Below are 11,124 nucleotides of genomic sequence, written 5' to 3' on the forward strand. Positions count from 1 at the left end.
ATGCAAGGATGATTTTTCAGCATTGACCCTTGAAAAACCTTGAATTCCAATTTTCCCCCCTTCCTCCCATCCTCTCCCCTAGATGATAAGTAATTCAATATATGTTAAACATGGTAAAAATATGTTAAATCCAATATAAACATACATATTTATACAATTATCTTGCTAAACAAAAAAAATCAGATCAAAAAGGACAAAAAATAAGAAAGAAAAATAAAATTCAAGCAAATCACAACAAAAAGAGTGAAAATGCTATGTTGTGATCCACCCTCAAATTGCACAGTCCTTTCTGGGTGTAGATGACTCTCTTCATCACAAGATCACTGGAAATGGCCCCAATCATTTCATTGTTGAAAAGAGCCATGTCCATCAGAGTTGATCATCCTATCTTACTGTTGCTGTGTACAATTCCTGTAAGTCTCTCCAGTCCTCTCTGAACTCATACTGCCGATCATTTCTTATAGAATAATACTCCATTACATTCATATACCATAACTTATTCAACCATTCTCCAACTGATGGGCACCCATTCAGTTTCCAGTTTCTGGCCATTACAAAAAGGGATGCCACAAATATTTTTGTGCATGTAGATCTCCCTCCTTTAAGATCTCTTTGGGATATAAGCTTTGTAGTAACACTGCTGGGTCAAAGGGTATTCACAATTTGTTAGCCCTTTGGGTATAATTCCAAATTGCTCACCAGAATGGTTGAATGAGTTTACAACTCCATCAACAATGTGTTAGTGTCCTAGTTTTCCCACATTCCCAACATTCGTCATTATCTTTTCCTGTCATCTTAGCCAATCTGAGAGATATGTTGTGGCATCTCAGAGTTGTTTTAATCTTAATTTACATTTCTCTGATCAATAGTGATTTAGAGTACTAAATAGTGCTATTTCTTTTGCAAACTGGTTATAATCCCAATAATCACTCTAGAGAAATAAAAGTCTCTAGGGTTCTTTAGTCACATAGTTTATATTTATGAAGTGACAACATTGTTTTAAATAATGAAGTGGAAGATTCAGTTAGAATAAGGTGGCATAAGCATCTTGTAATTGAGAATTATTTAATTCAATGTATTTTTAATATTTGGCATGTAACAGATGCACAAAAAATATTTGTTCATTATCTTATGGGTGAAAAAAACTCTATGAAATTCCAATTGAATGAATGAAATTCAAAAAAATATACAAATCACTAACTTCTCTTCCAGTTCTTTTTTCCCTCCATTTCAGTGTGGATAGAATATGAAAACTGTTTTTGGAGAACACATAAAGTTTGGGACCTATGTTGCTTATCTTTTGAACAAGAAAAAAAGCTTAGAATATTCTCATTTTATCCCCCTGAGGCTTCTTTGTAGATTTTCCAAAATGCAAACTGTCAAGTTGTTAGGATGAAAAGGTGAGAACTCAGGTTGTTAATTAAACCCAATACCCAATGTTCAAAATGCAACAGAGGACTCCATTGGGCATCAGAGTGTAGACTAATTCAGGGAAATGGGATGAGGGGCCCAGGTCCAGGGCCCCAGGCAAAAAAGACTTGGGGCATGGTGGCAGCTGAGGTTACACCCAAAGAGCCTTTAGAAGGTCAGGACTCTGATGTGATCTATCAGCCGAAAAGCAATCACATGGAAGAAAGGGATTACCTGATCAGTCAGCCAAAAGGCCATCAGATTGCAAAAATGGATTACACTTGGGGAGAATACAGGCCTTTTAAACCAACAGGGCTGTTTCCAGTGCAAACAACTCCAATATAATTGCCAGATGATGAGAAGAGATTTAGAAAGTGGTAAATAGAAGGTAATTAGATAGGTTAACTGCCTGGGAGAGAGGGTTTGCTTGTATTTCTTCAGATGGAGAAGGAATCAGATGGGTGCCAATGAGTCGTATTCGCCTTGTCCATCAGAGAGAGACAGAAAAAGAGAAAGACTTCAAAACAAAGGAGAAAATCTAAGAAACATCTGACACTGAAAGAGCACGGCTAATAAAAAGACTGTTAAAGAACTTTAAAACCAGCAGAAATTGGATTTCCTAACATAAGATGAGACGAATGGACAATGGACTTATGGACATGTATACATTCTCAATTTATGATTATTTGATCATGTTATTTGTTACATATTTCTAGTATGTATTGTTACTATGTTACTATGTGTTTATGTAATCTATGTAATTATGTGTAATGCCTCCAATATTGATAGATTTATGTTTCAAGGTCATGACCACCCTATGTTCTAAATCAAAAGAAAGGGGGAGATGTTAGGATTACAAGATGAGAACTCAGGTTGTCTGGACAATTACCAGGTGAGAACTCAGGCTGACTTGACAGTTCTCTGGCTCAGACCTTTGGTTCAGGCCTTTAAAGGGAGTTTACACCTTAGGAATTCTAAGAGGAGCAAGTTCATTGATGGAAGTATTTCCCCACGCCCCATTGAGTTCTCACATGCCTATTCTCTGGGAGGATAAAAGAAGGGCAGCATTGGGTCTGAGAGAATCGACTCTGGGATAGAGTTTTGACGCCAGGCAGGCTGAAAGGAAACCAGTCTGATTTGAGGAAGGACAAGAGTTGGAGGAGATTCAGAACTCCCAAGAAACCTGCGCACAGAGGAAGATTTTACAGATCTCCTCCCAGAGAAGGATTATAATTGAGCAGACAACCAGACCCTCAGAATTCAAGAACTTTACATCAAGTCACTTTACTTTTCTAAATTTCATCATCTTAATCTATGAGGACTAAATGATTTAAAAGTTCCAGTACCAAATTATGAACTAAAACAAAACAAAACAAAACAAAACAAAAAACCAGATTGAGCAACTGAAATATTTTGTTCCCCCAAGGCAATTAGGGTTAAGTGACTTGCCCAGGGTCACACATTAGGAAGTATTAAGTGTCTGAGACCAGATTTGAACTCAAGTCCTCCTGACTTCAGGGCTGGTGGTCTATCCACTATGCCACCTAGCTGCCCCAATTGAAATATTTTATTACTTCCAATTTCCCAATTAAATATGTAGAAATCATCCAATCAAACATTTATTGTTAGGTTCTTACTAAGTGCTAATGAGATAATGAGATATTAGGTTCTTACTAAGTGCTAAGTAGGTACTTAACAATTCTCTAATTCCAGCCTTTACTGGGAGTTTTACTTGTGAACTCCTGGGGGAGGAGCTTGCATGCTTAAGAGGAGCAAGTTCATTGGTTGAAGTAATTTTTCCCAGAAACCCTTGCGTTATCCCATGCCCATTCTCTGGGAAGATAAAAGAGGGCAGCACTCCAGAGATAATCTTGTCTGGACCAGACTTAAGGCGGCTCTCTGGAGGAAGAAGAAGTCTCTCCTCTAGACCAGAGAGCTCTCAGCAGTCTCTGGAGACAACAGCACGTTACATATTGGCGTCCACAACGTGGGGCAAGGACTTTTGCTTATCCTGACAAGGACTTATTCTGAGCCCTTCAGAGGAGCTAGCCCAAACCTTCACATTTAAGGACTTATTCTGAACCCTTCAGAGGAGCTAGACTGGACCATCACAATTTGGCGCCTGAACAGGGACAGACATGATCCTGATTCCAGTGGAAAAACCTCCAATCCAGATCTCAGTCTCTCTGACCCAGAACCGTGAGTAACAAGGAAACTTTGTTAAAGATTAAGTGAGTGTTCTAATAGACAAATAAAGAACTTAACTTGTTAAGGGCTAACCCAGCAATCTCTTATAGTGAAATGGGGCAAACGCCTTCTGTTCAAGGAAAATGTTTAGAGAGCATCATCAAGGTTATGAAAAGCCAAGGATTGATTATAATTTTGGAGGAGATTACTGAACTTTTAAAAACTGTGAAGATCATATGTCCTTGTTTTTCTCTGGAAGAAGAATTGGATCTAGATGAATGGGAATTAGTAGGAAAGCAATTAGGTGAACACTACATTCCAGACCAGACTCAATTTCCAAAGATACACTTCATACCTACAATTTAATCCAAATGGCTTTAAAAACTGTTATTCTAAAGGAAGAGAAGAAGGAGCAAAATGGGGAGGTGTCAACTAAACTAGGTAAAAAGGATGAACCAGATAACAATGAAGTTAAGTACAATTCTGAGCAACAGGAGCATTTCCCATCCCCTCCCTCAATTAACCTGTCAGGGGTGGAGCAAGAAGGAGGGGAGGAAGAGGCAGAAACACAAACAGAATAGCCTGTGAAGCAGCCTAAGCCTATGACAAGATTAGAAAAAGCATTGGTTAAAGCTAAGAGAGAAGGACAGGATATAAGTGATTTTATACATGCATATCCTGTGATTGAAGAGATTGATTCTGTAGGTCTTAAAAGGAGAAGATATGCACCTTAAGATTTGAATAAAATTAAAGATTTGAAAAAAGGTTGTACCCTTTATGGGGCTACATCAGCTTATGTTAAAATGTTACTAGATGCTTTGTCTTATGAAGTCCTAACCCCAAATGATTGGAAATCCATAGCAAGGACATGCCTAGAACCTGGACAAAATTTGTTATGGCTTGCGGAGTTTCATGAATTATGTAAAATCCAAGTCAGATGCAATTTGGAAATAGGAGTTAACACAAAATTCACTTTTGAGCACTTAGCTGGTGAAGGTCGGTATGGAGAGAATTCAGAACTCAGAACAGATTAATTATACCATGACAATATATGAGCAAATTGCTAAGGCTGCAATAAAAGCTTGGGGTGTCCTCCCTGGACAGAAAGATCGGGGAGAGGCTTTCACTAAAATAGAGCAAGGTCCCAATGAACCTTTTGCAGATTTTGTGGGACGTTTGCAAACTGCTGTCAAAAGAACTATTGGAGAAAATGCAGCTACAGAAATAATGACCAGACATCTGGCTAAGGAAAATGCCAATGAGATTTGCAAAAGAATTATATGGGGATTAGACAAAGATGCTCCTTTAGAGGAGATCATAAGACGCTGTGCTACAGTGGGAACAAATGCTTTTTACACCCGGACAATGATGAACGTGGAAAGACAGGGTCCCTCCTGGCAAGGGACTTCTAGAGAAACTCAGAGATGTTTTCAATGTGGAAAAATTGGACATCTAAGCGCTCAGTGTAGATATGGAGATACAGTAAGAAGACAGGGTGAGAGAAGACCTAAAACTCCATGTCCAAAATGTCACAAGGGTCTCCACTGGGCCTCTGAATGTAGATTGATCCAGGGAAATGAGAGGCGGGGCCCAGCTTCAGCCCCCCAAGTGGGGCATGATGGCAGCCAAGGTTACATCCAGAGAATTTTAAGACATGATCAATCAGCCAAAAGGCAATAAGATGGAAGAAAGGAATTGAAATTAGGAAAAATACAGTTGTGTGCAGTAGAGACTACTGAGATACTCCCTGGAGAAGTGAAATCTGTTCCTGTTGAGCTTATGGATCCTTTGCCTCCAGGCACAGTAGGCTTGACCATTTCACCTTCTGAGAGTGCCTACAAAACAGTATCCATCCATACACTGATGTGGGAAACTGGAGAACGTGTAGCTAAATCCCAGTCACTAACACAGATAGACAACATGTAATTTGTCAACCAGGAGAAGTAGTAGCATCAGGCTTATTGTTACATACCCCTAATAAGCAACCTGGTGATAGTTGCCTAGATTCTGACTCCAATGAACAAAATCCAGGAATATATTGGACAGCAGCTGTGACAGCTGAAGGACCTATGCTTATTATTTATATAAATGGAATACCATTTGAAGGATTGGTAGACACAGGTGCAGATCGTACAGTTATTAGAGGTGCCAATTGGCCCAGTCACTGGCCAAAGATTAAGGCAGACATCTACATGTCTGGTGTAGGAGGATCAATAGCAGCAGAAGTTAGTGCTAGGCCTTTGAGGTGGATATTTGAAGGTGAAACAGGAGTTTTTACTCCTTTTGTGGTTGAAAAAGTCCCCATCAATCTGTGGGGAAGAGATATTTTATAGCAGATAGGATTACAAATAAGCAATTCGGCTTTATAGGCAGGGCTGCTGTTGAAGGCCTACCTGCACTTTTACTGGTTCCTATTCAGTGGAAGACTGATTCACTAGTGTGGGTAGAACAGTGGCCCTTAAGAAGTGATAAAATTCAGGCCTTATTAGAGATAGTGAACGAACAACTTGACCAAGGACACTTGCGGCCTTTTCTAAGTCCTTGGAATTCCAATATTTGTGGTAAAAAAGAAATCTGGAAAATGGAGGATGTTAACTGATCTAAGAAGAGAAAATGAACAGATGGAAACTATGGGAACTCTTCAGCCTGGACTTCCATCTCCTACTCAGTTGACAAGAGAATGGCCTCTATGGGTTATAGACATTAAGGATTGTTTCTATTCTATCCCTCTAGATAAGGAGGATATGAAAAGATTTGCTTTTTCAGTGCCTAGTCTTAATTTGGCTGAGCCTTATAAAAGATATGAATGGACAGTTTTGCCACAGGGATGAAAAACAGCCCTACTATGTGCCAAATGTATGTTGCTGCTGCTCTTGCTCCAATAAGAAAAGCATTTCCAAAAGTAATATTGTTACATTATATGGATGATATTTTGGGATGTGCACCTGAGGAACAAGTGTTAGAAGCATGTCTACAAAAGACTATGGAAACACTAAAGTACTACAAACTGCATATATCTACAGAAAAAATTCAAAGACATACTCCTTTTCAATATTTAGGATATGAAGTATATCCTAAGACACTAACAGTACAAAAGCTTTCTTTAAGAACAGAGAAGTTGAACACCTTAAATGATTTCCAAAAATTAATAGGAGATATCCAATGGATGCATCCAATGTTAGGCTTAACTACCAATCAACTACAACCTCTATATGACATTTTAAGGGGAGACAGTGCTTTAAATTCACCACGCCAGCTTACAAAAGAAGCACAAGAAGCTTTGAGAGAAGTTGAACTGGCTTTATCCAATGTGGTTGAGTCACTCAAAAACCCTTGGAAATATCAGTTTTTGCTACAAAAGAGGCACCCACAGCAGTCCTTCATCAAGGAGACAATGTGATTGAGTGGGTGAACCTCCCAGCACAACCAGAACAAAGCTTTACTCCTTACCCAGTGCTTGTGGCTAGAAATGTATTAAAGGCTATTAAGAGAATAATACAATTATCTGGAATAAGTCCTGAAAAAATGTACACATTCTATACTAACACACAAATTAATGTATGCTGTGAGACCATCCCAGAATGGCAAATTTTATTGGCCACAGCTCCAAATTTTGCACATGGATCTCCATTAAAGATAACCTGGCTACTACATAATTGGCAATGGATTTTTGAAGAAAAGGTTTCTAAGGTTCCTCTTAATGGACCAACAATCTTTACAGATGCCTCCAAAGAAAATATTTGTGCTGTATACTCTCATGATTTAACCATAAAGAGAGTAGTCAGGACTCCTTTTCAGTCCACTCAACAGAATGGATTATTTGCTATCATGGTAGCTCTTACTTATTACCCAGGAGACATAAATATAATTACTGATTTAGCCTATTCAGTAGGTGTAGTACAGCCCAAATAAAATTTGTAGCCTCTAATATTTATCAGCTCTTTAAGGAACTTCAAGAGCAAGTAAGAGAAAATCCAGGCAATATTTGTATCTTGCATGTTCACTCACATAGTGGACTTCCAGGTCCTATTTTTGATGGAAATTCAAAGGCAGATAGCCTTCTAACCATGTTAGCCAGTACTCCTTTGTTTCAGGAAGCACAAGAATCTCATTCTAAATATCATCAGGCTGCTCGAGCTTTACATTTACAATTTGGAATAACAAGAGAGGAAGCTAGGAGCATAGTAAAAAGCTGTACAGCTTGTCTTCCTTTCCACACTCCTACACTCCCTCCAGGGAAGAATCCTTGTGGTTTGAGACCCAATGAAATCTGGCAAATGGAGGTGACCCACTATAAATCTTTTGGTTGTCTGTCTTTCATCCACGTGGTAGTAGACACCTTTTCATGATTCACTTTTGCAGTGCCAGCAGCAAAAGAGACAGTCCAAGTGGTCACTGAATTTCTTATCCAAGCATTTGCAATTATGGGTGTGCCACAAGAAATAAAAATAGATAATGGACCTGCATATAGTTCTAAACATTTTGCGCACTTCTGTGAGCAGTATAAGATATTACACATTACTGGAATACCTTTTAATCCGCAAGGTCAGGCAATAGTAGAGAGAGGAAACAGAGACATTAAGACACTCTTCCAAAAACAAAAGAAAGGGGGAGCCACAGGTAGCCCTAGGGAACTTCTAAATTTAGTTCTCTCTACCATTAATTTTCTAATTTTTGACAAAGATGCACTGGCTCTGGCAGACAGGTTTTATACCTCACCAGAAGGGCAGTGTCCAGTGCAAGCAGCTCCACTGTCCTTAGATAATTGCCAGGTGATGGGAGACCCAGAAAGTGGTGAATGGAAGGGACCAGATAGGTTAACTGCCTGGGGGAGAGGGTTTGCTTGTATTTCTTCAGATGGAGAAGGAATCAGATGGATGCCAATGAGTTGTATTCGCCTTGTCCATTAGAGAAACAGAAAAAAAGAAAGACCTCAAAACAAAGGAGAAAATCTAAGAAACATGACACTGAAAGAGCATGGCTACCAGCAGGAATCATTGGATTTCCTAACACAAGATGAGACTAATGGACAATGGATTTATGGACATTTATAACATCTCAATTTATGATTATTTGATCATGTTGTTTATTACATACTTCTAGCATGTATTATGTTACTACGTTATACTATGTTACTATGTGTTTATGTAATCTATGTAATTATGTGTAATGCCTCCCATATTGATGGATTTATGTTTCAAGGTCATGACCACCCCATGTTCTAAATCAAAAGAAAGGGGGAGATGTTAGATTCTTACTAAGTGCTAAATCGGTACTTAACAATTCTCTAGTTCCAGCCTTTACTGGGAGTTTTACTTATGAACTCCTGGGGGAGGAACTTATATGCTTAGGAGGAGCAAGTTCATTGGTTGAAGTAATTTTTCCCAGAAGCCCTTGCGTTATCCCATGCCCATTCTCTGGGAGGATAAAAGAAGGCGGCACTCCAGAGATAGAGAGTCTTGTCTGGGCCGGACTTAAGGCGGCTCTCTGGAGGAAGAAGAAGTCTCTCCTCTAGACCAGAGAGCGCTCAGAAGTCTCTGGAGACAACAGCACATTATTAATAATTAATATTAATAATCTTTATCAAGCATTGTGCTAGGTGCCAGATACAAAGATAAAAATGAAACAATTCCTGATCATGTTTACATTCTATAGGAGACAAATGAACAGAAATAAATATATAAAAATACTTAAAATGGGTGGGGGCGCTTGTGGCGCACAGATCAGGAAAGAATTCATGTAGGAGATGGTCCGATTTAAGCTGCACGTTAAAGATAATTAAGGATTTTAAGAGGTAGAATTGAGGACTGAGTATGTTCTAGGTATAAGGGACAGATAGTGCAAGATTTGAAATAACAGTATCATATGTAAGGAATAACAAGGTCAGTTCAGCTGGATCAGAATATAGAAAGAGGAGTTATTTGTAATGAAGGAGGAAAGAGGAGTTGGTTCCAAGTTGTGAAGGATTATAAGTGTATAACTGGAGAGTATGCATTTGATCTTAGATGAAATAGTAGGGAGCACTGGAGTAAATTGAGGAGAGTGATATTGCCAGACTTAACTTTAAGAAAATCATTTTGGTAGCTATATAAAGAACAGATTGAAGAGACCCAAGAAAGGAAGACCAATTAAGTTTTATATATATACACATACAAAGCTGCCAAATGGCAGATAAAGTGGGTCTAAACAAAGGTGGCAGCCATATGGAGTATGGAACAGGAATGAGATGTAGAAATGATAAAATTTAGTACCTGAATATTTGATATGATTGAAAGAGTCAAGAGAAATGAAGAAATTAAAATTATGGAGTATCATTTAATAATTGAGTCTACCCTATTATCATTTTGTCAAATCTCCATTTCTGTTTCTCTCAAAAACTGCAGTTTCTCCCAGTCTGCATCTGCTTAAAAGTTTGTTTAGTTTAAGAGGGAATGACGTGATCATGCCTAGCCCACTGAACATTGACTTGCTAACGACTTTAACCTGCAACCTGTTTTATTACTTGGAAATAAAATCTAGTTTAGGTTGAGGCCCACTCCAAGGAGACATTGTTCTAATCTTTCCTGGTTGAATTAGAGGTAGTTTGATTTCCCCTAAAGGAATGACTACTTCCCTGGTCCTGATTATGGTGGTTCTGATTTCCTAGTAAAGATTTAAAATCCATAAAGCAATTAACATTCCTTAATTGTTAAGAGAGGTTTAGTTACCCACAACAGGACAACTCATCTTTCTGAACTGTGGACAATTGTGACATTCCCCAACTACCCAGAACTCCTGTGTCTTCAATAAAGAAGACTTTTCCTCCTTATCTTGGTCACTCACCTATTAAGGAGACCAGTATGACCCACTTATTAAAAGCTATACACATCATGGATAAAAAACTGTTATCTTGTTCACTTTGTCTTTGTTACATTTTATCTGCCACAGATTACATTTCATAGCTTTAGAAGATCATTGAAAAGAAATGAAAATAAAGGCAAGCTTTGAAATACCCCAAAATTGCATAGTAATTGTTGCTGTAATTTAGCTTTATTAGTCATGTCTGACTTTTCATGAGCTCATTTCAGGTATTCTTCAGATACAGGCAAAGGTACAGTAGTAGTGTGCTATTTTCTTATCCAGATCATCTTTATGGATGAGGAAAATGAGGCAATCAAGGTTAAGTGACTTTACCAGGATCACATAGCTAGTGAGTGTCTGACTCTATCCCCTCACCACCTTGTTGCCACTACATACCTTCCCCTAATAATGTGAAATTTCTCAACACTTTCTGATCAACAAAGCCAGCAGGTTCAACTTGGCTGAGTTAATTTCAAATTTAGGCTAATAGAATTGAGTCTGGAAAAGAGAAAGCATAACATGATGATGGTATTATAGCAAGCCTTGTCAAATCATTCTTCTCAAACATAACCCAACAGTCCGAAAATAGACTATTCTCTTTAAATCTGCCTTGTATAAAACTTGCCTGCGGCCTATAATCATTTTTCAGGGTATGCCAATATATTTCCTTTCCTTTCAAAAGAATCT

This window comes from Sminthopsis crassicaudata, chromosome 3 (genome assembly GCF_048593235.1).
Source record: "Sminthopsis crassicaudata isolate SCR6 chromosome 3, ASM4859323v1, whole genome shotgun sequence".
Taxonomy (NCBI): domain Eukaryota; kingdom Metazoa; phylum Chordata; class Mammalia; order Dasyuromorphia; family Dasyuridae; genus Sminthopsis; species Sminthopsis crassicaudata.